Below are 18,564 nucleotides of genomic sequence, written 5' to 3'. Positions count from 1 at the left end.
GTTTTTGCGAGAAGAACACCCCAGCTCTAGGGTGGGTTGAGGAATACGCTGCAAATGAAATCGGAGAAAAATTGTCTGTGTTTTTATTGCGTACAACTGCACAATGGCATCCATTAAGAAGTTGGTAAATATCAAGCATACTTTACTCGCCATCATCAAAAAATAGTGACCTTCGTGTCAACAAATCCACCTCACAGAGTTCGTCTTCACTTGCGGGAAGTATCCCGCATCCGGAAACAGGAGCAATTGAATAGGTATCGGATGAGGAGTCTTACGGTTAATTAGGGACAACATTTATCGCACCAAGAACCAGACACCTATTGCCGATCTGCACACCAGGCGGTGCTCGTCCGTGTCAAACCATGACAGGCGACACACAACGAGGAGAATCCTATGAAGGCGTGACCGGCATACTTGCTTCCCATTGACAGTAAGGTAACGTGCATGCTGAACGTCAGTATCAAGATAAGGAGCGCACATCGATCGCCAAACGGCAAGCCAGTCGGTGTTCCTCCCCCTCAGTCACACTTACTGACGTGTGCTGCTGAAGGAAATCAGAGATCGGCTTCCTGGAAGTCAAGTGCGCTGGCAGTATCACTGTACGAACGTACTTCAGTTCAAGGAAACGATGGCGAAAGTAAAGGAAGGGTGGCGGGACTTCCGAAAGCTGGATAGGTGATGTGAGACAGTGTGGTGCAAGGACCTTCAGCAATAGGCTGGTAACGTACGTAGGACTACGGCGCCACAACGTCATGTGAGAGCCAGTGAGAAGGACTACCGCTCTGTGACGAACATAATACAGACTTTAATCGCACCTGCACCGCGGGAGTGTGAGCGTCTCGTACCTTATCTTGAACAGCAAACCGTGGCAAACAAATGTACCCAATGCCACTAGCATGTGGCGGGCCGTGGATGGCGAAATAGAAGTTTCCGTGCCACGTGGGGGATACGTGATGCCAAATATATATTTACGTATTGTGACCATTCCGGATATCGAATGTTCGTAGACGGCGATCTAAGAGGCCAGGTCGTAGTTGGGAAAGTAGGCGCCGACGGTTGAGAGCAATTATCCGCCTCAGACGATTTGCGAAATCGAGTCCTAAGCATCGGATAATATCAGATACACGCGAAGGAGCAAGGGTTTTCGCAGGAAGCTCCGCACCTACAGCCATATAGCGCTCCTTTTGCAGACATTAAGGCAGGTACCAGAAGCTTCGCTGTAGCTGGTAACCAACGCCAGTGCCTCCCTCACTTCAGCACCGCTATGAAGAACGATGACGAGATCGTCTGCATAAGCAGTGCAGCTGAATACATGGGCACCGAGAAAACTCCAGATAGGCGTTGACGGTTCCATGGAGATAGCATACAAGAGTGCAGAGAGCGGGTAACCTTGACGCACCGATCAACGAATCGAGATGGGACGAGTGAGACGGCCATTGTATAGTACACGAGATGTAGCTCCACGAAGGAGACGCATTATGACGTCAACGGTAGTATCATGGTAGCCCATATTGAGGAGCACCCCTTCTAGGTAGTCTTAATTGCCCCGATCGAACGCATGGATGAAGTCAAGAGCTGCCAAAAATCCTGGCACATGACGAAAGTGAGCAAGAGAAATTATGTCCCGAGAGCGGCAGAAAGCAGTGCGGATGTTATTGGCACCTCTCAAAGAAGTTTGATCGGAGGAAACCGCATACCGAGCTGTCCGTTTAAACAGTGCAGGCAAAAACCGGATAAAGATTTCATGTAGCTGTTGAGTAATATCCGTGAGGTAGCCCGAGGAACGAAGAAACAATCGAGGAAGCCGTCTGGAATAGGCGCAAAAGCTGACATAAGGTCCTGAGAAATTTCCGTCCACACTGGTGCCAGAAGGGGCCGAAATGCCCGATAAAACTCCAGTCGGCGACATGTTCATAGAATCCGCCTGGATAGCGTCATGGACTTCGTCCTCCGTGACGTTAGCAATCAGATCCATCGTCGCATCCAATGGAGAGTCTGGAAACCACCGTAATGTTGGCAGCGTGGTGACGTTGTGCAGAGTACAGCGTAACATGATGTACATGGAGGGCAGATCGGATATGCCGCTGGATATCAAAACGCTTCCCGTCATCGGTCTCCATCAAAGTCCTCCGACGGTGGCGTCGTTCCGCTACGACGTGATACGCAAATGGACGCTTTTGCGCTAACCCATCGTGTGTGCGCGCCATGGCGATAGCTTCTTCAAGGTGGCGGCGAGAGAGGGACGTGAGCTGTGCCTCAGCACGATTCACCATCGCCTGGCACTCTGACGAATACTTATCATAGTACTTTCCTGGAGAATAGTGAACCAGAATTCCTGAATCAGTCGTCGCCACGCAGTAACCTCCCTTCCGTAATCAGGCAACGCCTTGCGGTGAGCAGGCTTTGCACAGCACTCATCAAGACAAGGAAGAATGATAGCCATCACGGCGTCTTACTCTAAGCCGTCCATGTTACCTCGATGAGCCGCCGGCAGTCGGGTGAAGTAATGTAGGTCGTGTTCAGTTTCCATGGCCCACGGCCTCGCCACACCCTTCGGCGGCAGAGATTGATGGGGCAGATGTATGCTTCGTGGTCAGAGAACACAACGGGTCAGTCCTGCACACCACTGAGAATGTCGTGAGAGATGTAAACACGACTAAGTCGGCTGGAAGAAAGACTAGTGAAATGCTAAATGCAAGACTATCGCCATGAACCTGCTCCCAAGAATCCACTAGGCTGAGGTGCTGGAGAATTGTCGCTAGCACTGCGCAAAGAGAGCGACTTGCTAATTGGTCTTTGGGTGCCTGGGTGCAGTTGAAATCGCGTCCAATGATCAATGCATCCTACCTACCCAGAAAGTGAGGCGTGACTGTTTCTAAAAAGATGGCGGAACGTTCACGGCGGTAACCCGAACAAGATGGCGCATATACTTTGAAGATCCTGCCTCCACTAAACGTGAGAGCCATAGTTCTGGCATCTGGGAGATAGGAAATTGCATCAAGATACCGTCACGTAAGAGGATCGCCACCCCACTACCAGTAGAAGAAGCGTGAGAGACATGTGCTGTAAAACCAAGCACAGAGACTTGCAACGTGTACCTCCTGAAGGACAGCAACGTCAACGTCCGCGGCATACACATGTCATGGAGTAAAGTCAGTTTTTGCCGTACACGAGTGGTGTTGACATTGACCGTGGCTATGTGGTAAGTCCGAGAAACTGACATAGCCAGGGGGGACGGGAGATTCGAACACGGGGAAGCACAGGGAATCCCTGTTAGCCCCCCATGGAAGGGCACATCACTCACGAGGAGGGAGCCGACCCCACCAATGGGGTCCAATGCTCTGTACGCCTCCAGAATGTCCATCTTCACCATCGACGACGTCCACGAAGGTGACAGACGTCTCACCAGTTGTGTTTAGTGGAGCACTATCAGAGTTACGCTCATAGATAGCGTCAGGCACAGAGAAGGAGCAACTGCACAGAGGCAGGGGGGAGGGGGGGGGGGGGGGAAGGTCGGTGTCTGGAGGTGGACACTGACTGGAGATGGAGGTGAGGAAGAACTTCGCGTCGTCAGGATCCAAGACGTCCAACGACAGCGCACCATTGGTAGCAGGGTCGTCATCCTATGCAGACATCCGATGTAGACACTCATCGGAATGAGTACGACGTTGTCCTCGGCGTCCGTTGCATCCTGACATGCTGTTCCGTGTCGGATGGCGGGCGGCTATCGTCCGACATGTGGCCATATGGTAGAAAAGCGGAACTAGGTACATATTCATGATCAACAACCATGGAGTCGGGACAGGTAGCTTGTGCCTGCTGACAGTCGTCGTCCATTTGTATTGCCTCGGGCAGGGGTGTAGGAGAGACAGGCGAAATATCCATCGTGTCGTCGAGCTGACGCTGGTGCCGACCTATTCAGAGGAGGCGTAGCAGGCAACACCGCCACAAACGCGTAAGAAAAATGTAACAGTGGGGTCCGCAGGAAGAGCGACGTCTCCGACCAGTGTCTGAACCAGTCTACGTAGGAGACGCACAGAACGGCCTCCCTGGCCACAACCTGAACAGATTCGCGGCTGGCCATCGTACATGACGACAGCCCTGTAGCCGGCAGTAACCAAGTAGAAAGGCACGTGTTTCCGAAGTTCAATTTTCAACTGACGGAAACCACTAAGGACACGGTATGTTTCGAACGACTTCAAAGTTTCACCCACGTAACTCACGACGTTGCCGCAAGGTTTAAAGGCTGCCACAACAACGTCCGACGTCACATCAGACGGAAGATCGAAACCCGCAACGTTCGGAGGCCAAAACCAGCGTGATCAACCACGACGGTCCCTATACGTCCGTCAGAGTACCGGAACTTGAGCTCGTTAGCGTGGCGCCGCAAGACGTTGTCGCACAGCTCGTTATTCGACTGCTTCACGTGCATAGTAGTACTGAGGATATAAAAATGAATTCCGAGAATATCTTGTGGCGGGAGACGCAATTAATCCCGTGTAAAACCTTCTACTTCATACACCTTCAATTGTTCGTGATCCAAAGGAAAAGTTAATTGTTACGTGCTATCGGCGTACAGTAATACGACAGGAAGCAGCAGGGCCATAATTACCAAACATACACAGCATGTGTTAAATATTGTTTATTACCTTGCACCATTTAAATACAATACAACAGATAAATATAACAACCTCAGAGGAGCACAATAATTTTTTTCTTAAACCCCTGTTAAAACCTCATAACTAATGCATAAAACATTAACAAAATTTCTGTTGGTGTAAATATTTAATACAATCAAAACTTGCCACACTCTGAATCCGGAAGACCATCCTGTACAATGAGTTCTCTTTTGCAATACAAATTTATACCAAGGTATAACATCAAGGCATACATAAAGCACAAAAGGAATAATGAAAGCAACTTCTAAAACGTCAACGCTCGGCAATGAAGACACCGGGCACACGAACTTCTGACTAAGGACTAATCCGGTTGATGCCTGTACAGGGAGGCACTAACTAAATAACAAACAATTGATAGGAAACAGCGCCTCAGCATCTAAATCTTCCCTGAGAACCTATGTATATGAGACCATCCTTTATAAAAATTAATCTTCACAACCAGCATACAAAGTAGAAATATTATAAACAAATGGCTAATAAGGGAATACAGAGTTAATAAGGCCGGGCTGAGTGGCCGAGCGGTTCTAGGCGCTACAGTCGGGATCCGCGCGATCGCTACGGTCGCAGGTTCGAATTCTGCCTTGGGCATGGATGTGTGTGATGTCCTTATTTTAGTTAGGTTTTAGTAGTTCTAAGTTCTAGGGACTGAAGACCTCAGAAGTTAAGTCCCATAGTGCTCAGAGCCATTTGAACCAAAGTTAATAAGTCGGAGCCTCCAGAAATCTTATCGGTCACTAATTACAGAGTGAAACCCAGTTTTACAGGTTGAAATTCCTATTTTGAGCGAAAGGTGCATTCGCCAAAGTGGCTAAGGAATGAGCTATAAATCTTAATGACGTAGCAGAGCCAGGAACAAAGAGAACAGCAATACTCAACTTAAGGACGACATTGAGACAGAAGGCCAGCAACATGGAGCCCGGTCTAACGAATCACAGTTCCATTGGCAACGGCCAAATCGTCAAGCCCCTCTGCTACGGCCCACCGTACTGGACGAAATGCCATTCCAGGCAATTTATAACACTTAAAAACACTTGATCACGGCACTTTGAAGCCGAAATCATGATTGTGTAAGTGTAAATGTAACACTATAAATAAATAACTGTCTAATGGCGTTACTGACTTGAAAGAAATACACCTGAAACATAAATCAGTTACAACAGCACACTTGCAATTGCACATTCATATAGCATAAGAGTATAAAACATAACATTACAACAGGAAAGCTCGTCAATTTTTTTAACTCAACACTTAAGAATTCATTTAAGCATTACAATATACGCGTTCCTCGAAACGTGAAAGTAATAACTGAGTGTTACCTTAAACGGGCAAGAGCCCACCAGAACTACACTTTCATGGAATGTGATGTAGTTTTACGAGACAGCATAGTATTTCGTTACTCGTAAGCAAAGGTGCAAATTTTGGTACTTAATTACCAAAGTTAAAACAATTTTAGGTATACCATGAGTTAATAATAAGGAGCTCACCGGGCTTCCTTACGTATAGCTACAGATCCTTCATCAAGTGGTTGGAAACTTAGATGGAAAGCCCAAGCCCCGTTTTCGTGTCACATGTGACATAACTTTGACATATCAGACTCGTCACCAAATTCACACTGAAGACAACATTAGTTAACCCTTAACAAATATAGGTAAGCATACAACTGCACCTGTCTAAATCACACACACACCATATGCTCAGGCGAACGGTTAGTGCCAGGCGACCCTCCGGCAAGCTCTTCTTCTCAACATGCACTGCGTGGCGAGAAAAGCCAAACACTACGACTCGTGCCTGAACCCAAAACCTTTCAGCCGTGTCCGGCCGCACCACGTACGATGAGCATGCGCACCAAGTAAGGGCCAACCTCCCGACCGTGATATAACCGCAACCAACAGACCGTACAGTGAGACGTGCTGCCTCGACTCTGCAGACTTAAAAGACCGAAAAGGCAGTGAACAACTAACTCGTGGCCGGCCAAACCGAGAGAGGTACTGGCGCCAGCCGCGCGACGTATCATAATTTAATTGTAGCTTGGCGGTGAGAAAACGCTATGATGGTCGATGATGTCGTACTCTGAGAGAAGTATCTACGCGTAAGTAAGCCAAAGCGCGCTCTCAAGTAGCACAACAGGTGTGTGCGGCTCGCTATAGCCAAAGGACGACTGGGGCTCCTAGACCACGGCAAGATGGCTATACGTGTCCAAATTGCACGGTAGCAGTCGCACTGTGAAACTTTGAGGGCTAAAGGTGCAAAGTTTCCAAACGTCACACACTAACGGAACGGGCATGCTGCATCTGGCGGCCGCGTGGAGTGGCCACGCGGTCTTAGACGCCATGTCACGGACTGCGCGGTCTCTTCCACCGGAGGTTCGAGAAGAACAAATATAGTGTTAGTATTTCTACCATTCTACTTGAGCTGTTCCTTCAATGCACTTTTCTCTAGTAGATAAATCGTTCTTTTTAAGCAAACCAGTTTCAGCTAACTGTTTTAGGCAACTGCAATGAATTTCATTCCTCCTGTATTCAATGTGTGTCCATTGGCTCTTTTGTGCCTAAGTAAGGTTTCTAGGACCTCTACGGCACAAGATCCCATATAACATTGCTACCACAACCGTGATGTTCACTGCAATTGAGCTTACTGCTAGATTAAAATAGCTGTAAGGTCATTTGCAGCAGCATTCGTTTTCTTTTTTCTTTTCTTACGTCATTGAGTTTTCGGTCGTTTTGATGTTTTTTTCATCATTTCTTATCTTGAGCTACTATTTTCATCTACACGTATCTATTACAAAGAAAATCCTCTGTTTCTTATTTGCTTACTCGAGCCTTGACTTGCCCTACCATTTTTACCGTCTTCTGCCCCTTCCAGCGTCACGTTAACTATTCCTGGATACTGTCGCAGGTCTCCCATTATCTGCCAGTTCTTATGGTAAGAGTCTTCCAAACAGTTCTTGCTTCGCCATTTCTTTCTAGTACTCCTCGTATCGTATGGAATCTGTTCATTTAATTTTTAGCGTTCCTCGATAGGCCCCCGTTTTCCATTTTCAGTTTCTTCTTCACCGGATATTCTATGGCTCGAGCTTCATTTGGGCCATCTTAATCTGAAGAAATGGGTAATAGAATTTTTTCGGTTCCACAAGGATATTGCGAGAACGGAAGCGCTTGCCATGGTGGTTGCGACATGCACTAAGCAATTGAACTGCTGCCACCGAGATTTAAACTTCGGATCATGATTAACTGTAATAACACATTAATTATTAATGAGTAAATTTTCTAACAAGCATTTTTAAATATGGAGTGTTAATTTATTATCATCTATGTAACCTCTGAAAACTATAAGGATAAGCCACTTTCACTAACGAAAAGTTTCTTCATTGTTTGCCTTTGGAATCAATACATTATTAAACTTATCCCGCGAAACTGTTTAATTACTTTTTTTCAAAACTCACCTCTTTGAAATACATTCTAAAATTAGACCGCTAAGTACTTTTTTGAGGACGCAGTGGATTGCTACAAACATATACACAGAGCAGGACAGGAACAAACAAAAAATCCAACACCCCGTCGATTGTTCAGCGCTATGGATAACATACGATGCTGTTTAGCTGATCTCTTGATTTCATCTGGTTTAGTCACGAATAACAAGTCCCTAGGCTCGACAAGACGCCTCCAGAGACGCGGCAAGGTAGGAGTAGGCAAAATGCAACAGGGAATAACAATATTAATGTGCTAATAGTAAACTGCAGGAGCGTCTATATAAAGGTCCCAGAACTGCTCTCATTAATAAAAGGTCACAATGCCCATATAGTACTAGGGACAGAAAGTTGGCTGAAACCAGACGTAAACAGTAATGAAATCCTAAACCAAGAATGGAATGTATACCGCAGAGACAGGCTGGACAGTGAAGGGGGAGGCGTATTTATAGCGATAAGAAGTGCAATAGTATCGAAGGAAATTGACGGAGATCCGAAATGTGAAATGATTTGGGTGAAGGTCACAGTTAAAGCAGGCTCAGACATGGTAATTGGATGTCTCTATAGGCCCCCTGGCTCAGCAGCTGTTGTGGCTGAGGACCTGAAGGATAATTTGGAAAATATTTCGAGTAGATTTCCCCACCATGTTATAGTTCTGGGTGGAGATGTTAATTTGCCGGATATAGACTGGGAGCATCATACGTTCATAACGGGTGGCAGGGACAAAGAATCCAGTGAAATTTTTTTAAGTGCTTTATCTGAAAACTATCTTGAGCAGTTAACCAGAAAACCGACTCGTGGCGATAACATATTAGACCTCCTGGTGACAAAAAGACCCGAACTATTTGAAACAGTTAACGCAGAACAGGGAATCAGCGATCATAAAGCGGTTACTGCATCGCTGATTTCAGCCGTAAATAGAGATATTAAGAAAGGTAGGAAGATTTTTCTGTTTAGCAAAAGTGACAAAAAGCAGATTTCAGAGTACCTCATGGCTCAACACAAAACTTTTGTCTCAAGTACAGATAGTGTTGAGGATCAGTGAACAAAGTTCAAAACTATCGTACAATATGCGTTAGATGAGTATGTTCCAAGCAAGATCGTAAGAGATGGAAAAGAGCCACCGAGTTAGAAAACTGCTGTGGAAGCAAAGGGAACTTCACAGCAAACATAAACATAGCCAAAGCCTTGCAGACAAACAAAAATTACGCGGAGCAAAATGTAGTGTGAGGAGGGCTATGCGAGAGGCGTTCAATAAATTCGAAAGTAAAGTTCTATGTACTGACTTGGCAGAAAATCCTAAAAAATTTTGCTCTTATGTCAAAGCGGTAGGTGGATCAAAACAAAATGTCCAGACACTCTCTGGCCAAAATGGTACTGAAACAGAGGATGACAGACTGAAGGCCGAAATACTAAATGTCTTTTTCCAAAGCTGTTTCACAGAGGAAGACTGCACCTTACTTCCTTCTCTAGATTGTCGCACAGGTGACAAAATGGTAGATATCGAAATAGACGACAGAGGGATAGAAAAACAAAAGAGAAAAGGCCGCTGGACCTGATGGGATACCAGTTCGATTTTACACAGAGTACGCGAAGGAACTTGCCCCCTTTGTTGCAGCGGTGTACCGTAGGTCTCTAGAAGAGCGTAGCGTTCCAAAGGATTGGAAAAGGGCACAGGTCATCCCCGTTTTCAAGAGGGGACGTCGAACAGATGTGTAGAACTATAGACCTATATCCCTAAAGTCGATCAGAATTTTGTAACACGTATTATGTTCGAGTATAATGACTTTTCTGGAGACCAGAAATCTACTTTGTAGGAATCAGCATGAGTTTCGAAAAAGACGATCGTGTGAAACCCAGCTCGAGCTATTCGTCCCAGGTAGATGCTGTGTTTCTTGACTTCCGCAAGGTGTTCGATACAGTTCCCTACAGTCGTTTAATGAACAAAGTAAGAGCATATGGACTATCAGACCAATTGTGTGATTGCATTGAAGAGTTCCTAGATAACAGAAAGCAGCAAGTCATTCTCAATGGAGAGAAGTCTTCCGAAGTAAGAGTGATTTCAGGTGTGCCGCAGAGGAGTGTTCAAAATGGCTCTGAGCACTATGGGACCCAACTGCTGAGGTCATTAGCCCCCTAGAACTTAGAACTAGTTAAACCTAACTAACCTAAGGACATCACAAACATCCATGCCCGAGGCAGGATTCGAACCTGCGACCGTAGCGGTCTTGCGGCTCAAGACTGCAGCGCCTTTAACCGCACGGCCACTTCGGCCGGCGCAGGGGAGTGTCGTAGGACAGTTGCTATTCACAATATACATAAATGACCTCGTGGATGACATCGAAAATTCACTGAGGCTTTTTGCGGATGACGCTGTGGTATATCGAGAGGTTCTAACAATGGAAAATTGTACTGAAATGCAGGAGGATCTGCAGCGAATTGATGCATGATGCAGGGAATGGCAATTGAATCTCAATGTAGACAAGTGTAATGTGCTGCGAATACATAGAAAGATAGATCCCTTATCATTTAGCTACAAAATAGCAGGTCAGCAACTGGAAGCAGTTAATTCCATAAATTATCTGGGAGTACGCATTAGGAGTGATTTAAAATGGAATGATCATATAAAGATGATCGTCGGTAAAGCAGATGCTAGACTGAGATTCATTGGAAGAATCCAGAGGAAATGCAATCCGATAACAAAGGAAGTAGGTTACAGTACGCTTGTTCGCCCACTGCTTGAATACTGCTCGTCAGTGTGGGATCCGTACCTGATAGGGTTGATAGAAGAAATAGAGAAGATCCAACGGAGAGCAGCGCGCTTCGTTACAGGATCATTTAGCAATCGCGAAAGCGTTACGGAGATGATAGATAAACTCCAGTGGAAGACTCTGCAGGAGAGACGCTCAATAGCTCGGTACAGGCTTTTGTTGAAATTTCGAGAACATACCTTCACCGAAGAGTCAAGCAGTATATTGCTCCCTCCCACGGATGAGGATAAAATCATGAGGATAAAATCAGAGAGATTAGGGCCCACACAGAAGCATACCGACAATCCTTCTTTCCACGAACAATACGAGACTGGAATAGAAGGGAGAACCGATAGAGGTATTCACGGTACCCTCCGCCACCCACCGTCAGGTGGCTTGCAGAGTATGCATGTAGATGTAGATGCAGATTGGAACAAAATTTTAGTTGGGTGCTTATACAGGTCACCACTCGCGCCTCTAAACGTATCTGGAAAATTCAGAGAAATCCAGATTGCTCCAACAACTGCAAGTCGTATTTTAAGGGCTGTAGATTTTTGTCACCCAGTCACTGATTAGGAAAATGACAATTTTCTAAGTGGCAGACGAGAGAAAGCTTGCTGCGATACAGATACAAATCTGTCACTGCAAGCTATTGAGATTAGTACCTTACCATGATCGAAATGTACACTATCGGCTCAAAAGTATCTGGGCATCTCTTTGTAATGCGGAATTGACCACGACATTTCACGAAAGGAGGAACCGTCAGTACAAAACAGGCGGGGAGTAATCTGTTGTCAGTAGGAAAGGATTAACAGCAGAATGGAACGGTCACGAGAGCTCAGTGATTTCAAACGTCGACTAGACACTGGACCTCACCTGTGTAGAAAAATTCATCACAGACACTTCAGCCCTTCTAAAACTGCCCAAGTCGAGGATAGATGATGTGATTCTGCGGTGAAACGCGAAGTAATGTCCATAGCTAAGCAAAGACCAGATACACCTCATGTGCTGACGGTCAGAGAAAGCTGAACATGAAATTCAGCGGAAGGTATCACACGTGAGTTCCAAAGAGATACTGCCGGCCACCTATTAAAATGATAGTCGGAAATTAGAAAGGATAGGTATTGTAATCGAGGAGTTTCCCTTAACACAGATATTTCTGTGAATGCTAAGCGACGCTTTAGTCTGAGTAAAGAGCGACTCCGCTCAAGAGTGGATGACTGGAAACTACTGATATGTATCGATGAACCACTGTGTACCCTGTAGAAAGTGTTTGGGTCTGGCGAAAGCCTGGGTAAGATTGTGTGCCATTACGTGTAGTGCCAACAGTGAGGTAAGCTACATGGTACGTAGTTACAGCGGAAAGTTCCACGGGACTGGAAGAACGCCCAGGTCATAGCAATCTATAAAAAGGGCAGAAAATCGGATGCACATAATTACCGGCCAATTTGACAGACATCTATTTGTTGCAGAATCATGGAACATATTTTGTGTTAAGATATAATGACCTTCCTAGACTCTGAGAAGCTCATCTGCAGAAACCAGCACCGTTTTAGGAAACAGCGGTCATTCGAGACACAGCTGACCCTCTTTGTGGATGATATACAACAAGCTCTAGATACCGGCTCCCAGGTTGATGCCATATTTCTCGACTTTCGAAAGGCGTTCGACTCAGCTCCGCACTGTCGCTTGCTCCAAAAAGTGCGCTCTTACCGTCTATCCGATGACATATGCGGTTGGATAGAAAGTTTTCTAACAGACAGGGAGCAGTATGTCGTCCTGAACGGGGTGACTTCAACACAAACGAGCGTAACTTCACGTGTGCCCCAGGGCAGCGTAATAGGTCCGCTGCTTTCTACGATTTACATAAACGATATGGTCGATGGTATTGACAGCGGCATTAGACTGTTTTCCGATGATACTGTAGTCTACAGGAAAGTAGTGTCACACGAATGTTGTGAACAAATCAATGACCATTTGCAGGAAAGAAACGCGTGGTGTAATGATAGTTATCTTTCAATATTAGTAAGTGTAACCTACTGCGTATAACAAGGCGAAAATCCCCATTAATGCACGAGTACAAAATAAATGCTTGGTCTTTGGAAGCGGCATCAACCGTCAGGTATAAGTGGTATCAAGTATACGGGTGTGACTATTCGAAATGATCTCAAATGGAACGATCAGATTACACAAGTAACGGGTACGCCGAACTCTAGATTGCGGTTTATTGGTAGAACCCTAAAGCGATGCACTCCTTCAACAAAGGAAATAGCTTACAACACGTTAGTTCGTCCAGTCTTAGCGTACTGTTCGTCTGTATGAGACCCTTACCAGTTGGGTCTTATTCAAGACATTGAGAATGTCCAAAGAAGAGCGGCAGGATTCGTGACTAGTACATTTAGCCATCGCGAGAGCGTTACAAATCTCATAGAAAGTTTGAAGTGGGACACTCTTGCAAGTAGAGGGCACGCTAAGCGGAAGGGACTGCTCAGTAAATTCCGAAATTCGATCTTCACCGAGGATGTAGAGCATATATTATTACCACCAACTTTCAAATTCAAAGATAAGGGAAATTAGAGCTCGTACTGAGGCGATCAGCGTGTGGAACAGAGGGGGGGAGGGGGAAATGACTTTTGCGCGAATCGTGCCCTCCGCCACACGCCGCTTGGTAGCTAACGGAGTGTATATGTAGATGTAGATATGGTGGTGTTTTTCGTGGTTAGAGTGAAGTCCCCCTATCGCGCCTAGTAAAACGCCGAATGTCGAAGGACATGAGCGCACTTACACCACTGTGTACTGTGTGTAGTAGAATAACAGTTCTGAGGCGCTGATTGCATCAGAATGACAGTGAACTCTGTCGTAAAGCTGCATCTGTGAGGTAATGGTTTGTGGGCAACAACATATCTGAAATTGACCTTTCTACCCAAAGGCCCGACCTGAAGCCAGTGGAACTGTTGGGATGTATTAGAACGGCAACATCTCTCCAGATTCAAGCGTCCAACGACAGCACTTTCTTTAGTTTCTGCTCTTGAGAAACAATGTGCTGCCATTCTTCCAAAAAATCTCAGACACCTTACTGAAAGTGTCCCCATCAGAGTTCAAGCCGTCATACAGGCGAAGTGTGGACACAACCCTTATCAAAGGCCACTAATAGGTCTTCGGATAGTTTTGATCATATAGTCTACTTTGGCGTAAACTGTTGTAATGGTACTTGAATTACGTAACCATTACGGCACCTTACCTCAACCTCTCGATACTAGCAATATTCTACTGTGTTTCTGTAAAATAGTTAACATATTTCTGTGACAACATTCAGACTTGATTTCATTAACGTAGAGGTACTTCGATACGTCGATATGTATATATTGCAATGATATTATTCTTATGTGTATTCTTTCTTTTGTCACTATGATTTAGGACGTACTTGTAACGCTGATTTTTGGGCGCGTAAGCGGTTATTAGAGAGTCAAGCTTTGGTCGTCATGTTAAAAAGACGCAAATTGTAGTCAGTTTATGAAATGCGAACTTTAACAGTGAGGAAGACATTTTCAAGTATGTTTTATATTGTGAAGTGATGTCTTGGAATGAGTTAAGTGATATTGCAAAAAAAGTAATAAAAAAGAAGTGTAACTTAAATTCGGAGGGCTGATTACTTTTTTACATCACCATTGTCCTAACTTGCAAAAGTTTAATCTTCAAGAATGGTTTATGAAACACATCTATAAAACTTTCGAATATCGCAGAATAACACCTAGGCCTCTTTGCATCCGAGCTTGGAATCATCACTACCTAGATAGAGTTTCGACGATTGAGCCATGAGTTCACAACGAGACCAGCGTGGGAAACACGAAAAGATGAGTGCCTAGTTTATCCATTATTACAAGAAATGACTTTATTGACTGTGCTCTTATGACACCTGCCACATTACACAACTTTGTTGTTGCCCGAAAATGCAATATTTAGCAGCGTGAGCAACACTACAATCATAATTAGTTTTTGACCTTTGTTGTGGTAGGGTGGTTAGACTGTGCAATTGGCATTTGTAATCTCAATCTGTATGCAGGTACATATGTCACTCTGATACATTCAATGCTTCCATTTATTTCTTCGTCAAAATCTCGTAATTAGCCTTTTATGTGAGAGAGTGAGCTCTAAAATGTGGATAAGCCCGAAACCAGTAGTGTTTTAAATGTTCAGCACTGAGCGTTAGCGGATTTTCTTCAACATTTTGCTTTCAAGGACAGTCGGGGACTTCAAAAGCATGTTATTGAAAAAAGTAATACATAATCAACTTTCTTGAGTTCATATTTTTTGAGTCCGTTGTGAAACTAACGTCGCAGTCGATCTGTTGAATTTCGAAGGATTACATTTCTTCTCCTTTTAGTCGCCTTCTGTGTTACCAGACTTCAGAACGGTTTAATGCGGCCGCCAAGAACTCCTTTTACTTTGCGAATCTTTGCATATCAGAGTAGTACTTGCCACCTATGTCCGCAGCTCCCACACCTCTCACATATCCGGCGGCCTTCACGGCACTGGAAGCCGCTGGATGGGCCTGAGCCGAGTGGCAGCGGCTTGGATGCGTGGGCATCTGGCCGCTCTCCTCTGGCCCACCACTTCCCCAGCACCCGACCTGCCGCGGTCACACGAAATATTTATACGGCCTAATGGCCGGCCGCCGGCAGACAGCGCCGCGTGCGTTTCCGGTCCTCGACCTCTTCCAGCTGCCGGCGCACACACGAGGCACTTCACATGCCGCCCACACCTGTTTCGCTGCTCCACGTCCGTGCGTTCTGAAAGACACATCTATTGTTGAGAGCTGATCCATCAGGATTCGAACGTCTAACCGAATAAACCCTATTTTTTCATCTGATACCTCGGTTGTATATCTTTCTGTCGTCTTCCGACTGCGCCGAGGCTGATGCTACAACACTCGCTCCAGCATTTTGAACCCGCTGAATTTACCACTACGCTCTTAACAGCAAGTTAAAACCTTCTGCGTTATTGTACCGTGTCGTATTTCTTCAGACAAACGTCGTTTCGACCCCTCTGCTGGGGCCTTAAGGATCTTGTGGTGTCCACTGTAGAGTGAGCACTCTCAGACACCACTGTCGCCTTCTCTTATAAAGGAGAGTTTTCCCGCGCTTGTGCTGGAGCGGTTGCACGCCCGAAATCTAATGGAACACTTATTACCCCTCGATATCATGAAGATGAATATTAACTTATCATTCTCCTGCCGTTCTTTTTCTTCTGCGCATTTACCATGTGATTATGCAGGGTGAAATACGTGTCTAGACGCCCTTACTCGTGTACATTTCTGTACAGTAATCACCTTCTTCAGAGCGTGGCTACAGTGTACTTGCTAAGTTTATTTAATATTTTTTTCAAAATCAATGTTCTGATTGGTATGTGCCTGGCATACCTACACCCCCTTCCCCCTCTCCCCACCCCCTGCTCCACCCTCCTTATCTCAGAGTAGCATTTACACCCAAAGAAGTATTTGATTGTAAATGGCGGCGCCGATGGCCGATTACCCTAGGTGACATGCTTTTCAATAGGAAAAGTTTGTTTACTTGGCCATCCTCCGCAGCAAGCACAGAAATAGCACGCACAGAAATAAAACCGCAAGAAAAGGAGCAGCTAGAAAAGGCATTTTTATTTGTAAAACGCGTATTTCTTGAGCAAAAGACTGTTTACCGCTATCAATCCCTCCCACTATCTTAGTGTTCATGGACAGGAGCGCCACTGCGACTTCTACCCCCGATATCGTCTGCATGACTCTTCTTCAGCCTTGGCTCCCAAGACGGTGGGCAGCTGTTCTTTGTCCTCCGTCAAGAAGCTGGCCGCGAATGTGTTAGAGAGCACGCTGGCCTTGACATCTGGCTCGCAGACGAATTCCTAACCGTCCTGTAGTGGCGGGATGTGCTGAGAGCGATGCAATAAGCTCTTCACTACTGTGCAGGCGCCGCCGTCCTTGTAGTTAAGCATATAGATCCGCCTTAACCTCCTGCCTTACGATGGATAAGCCGACGTTTCGTGTCTGTCTGCAGGGTGATTAAATACCAAATTTCAGCAGCTTTTTTGAAAACGTCGTTGCAAAACGTAATTGTGGTAGCCATGACTTTCATTTACTAGTAATTCTTTTTGTGTTAATTTTAAGTGTAGTGTTCTGCTATTGCAGACTATTTGGGCTGTGGTACGCTGGTTGGCGCTCCTGTTCTGTACATCAATCTTTCACTGAAAGTCGTTGTTACACGTATGATGAGCACACATTGCTCGCTATGTGTTCTACAGAAACCAGGCGCAAATACTGATTCCCTGATATATAGTTGCATGACTGGATGATTTTTTTTTTTTTTGTTGTATATCCATCCTTTCAGCTGGACGTCTCTGTGACGACGGCCGTTTATTATCGTGACAAAAAATAAAAACACTTACAGCCGTCCTTATGATTTCATTTTATTTTGTCTCTCCCAGTTTCGACGCTTCATTGCGTCATCTTCAGGCTGTTTTGACGCGGTTCAGGTTGATACGATCCCCATGCATAGCCCATCAGTTGCCAGCAGCAACTGACAGTTGACAGTTGATGCTTGGAGTGCTGACACATTATCTGCGAATGCAGTAATGCTGGCAACTGATGGGTTATGCATGGGTATCGTATCAATCTGTACCTCATCAAAACAGCCTGAAAATGACGCAATGACGCGTCGAAACTGGTAGCGCCAAAATAAAATAAAATCATAAGAACGGCTGTAGGTGTTTTTATTTTTTGTCACAATGGATGATTTTCGTCGTTCATGCTACAGGACCTGAAGATGACTCGATAGAAGAGTCGAAACTGGTAGCCTAAATAAAACAAAGGCATAAAAATAACGGCTGTTGGAATACTGTTTTTTCTTTCAATTCAACTGAAATCCATGTGACTGAAAATTTAACGAACGGGGACACTGGCTTCCAACTGAGCAAGCATGGGACACAGTTTTAAGCTCCATCAAAGCAATACGTGACACCTGGACGCGAGATGTGTCAGAAACGGCGAAGCCCCCCCCCCCCCCCCCCCCACCGTCGCAGGCAGACTCGAGCACCACCACCACCGAGCACGGAGCGGGACCGATGAGTTTCGAACTCACCCCAGTCGCTCGGTTGCCCGTGCCTGTCACCTGGAGGCAACAGCATTTTGAAGCCCTAACACTAACACAAATTAAAATAGCATTTTTTTTCTCATTTTCGAAGGTCATCAGTCTTCTGACTGGTTTGATGTAGCCCACAACGAATTCCTATCCCCAGAGTTGCGCTTGAAACTTACGTCCTCAATAGTTTGCTGAATGTATTCTAATCTCTTTGTGGCTCTATAATTTTTGCCCTCTAGTACCATGGAAGTCATTCCCTCATGTCTTACCAGATGTCCTATTATAATGTCCCTTCTCCTTGTCAGTGTTTTCCATATATTCCTTTCCTCTCCGAATTTGCGCCGCACCTCCTCATTCCTTACCTCTTCAGTCCACCTAACTTTCAACATTCGTCTGTAGCATCACATCTCAAATGCTACTTCTGTTACGGTCTTCCCAATGTCCTTGTTTCACTACCATAAAATGCTGTGCCCCAGACATACATTCTCAGAAATTTCTTCCTCAAATTAAGGCCGATATTTGATATCAGTAGACACCTCTTG

The sequence above is a fragment of the Schistocerca americana genome, chromosome 1 (genome assembly GCF_021461395.2).
Source record: "Schistocerca americana isolate TAMUIC-IGC-003095 chromosome 1, iqSchAmer2.1, whole genome shotgun sequence".
Lineage (NCBI taxonomy): Eukaryota > Metazoa > Arthropoda > Insecta > Orthoptera > Acrididae > Schistocerca > Schistocerca americana.
This window is presented reverse-complemented; position numbering follows the sequence as displayed.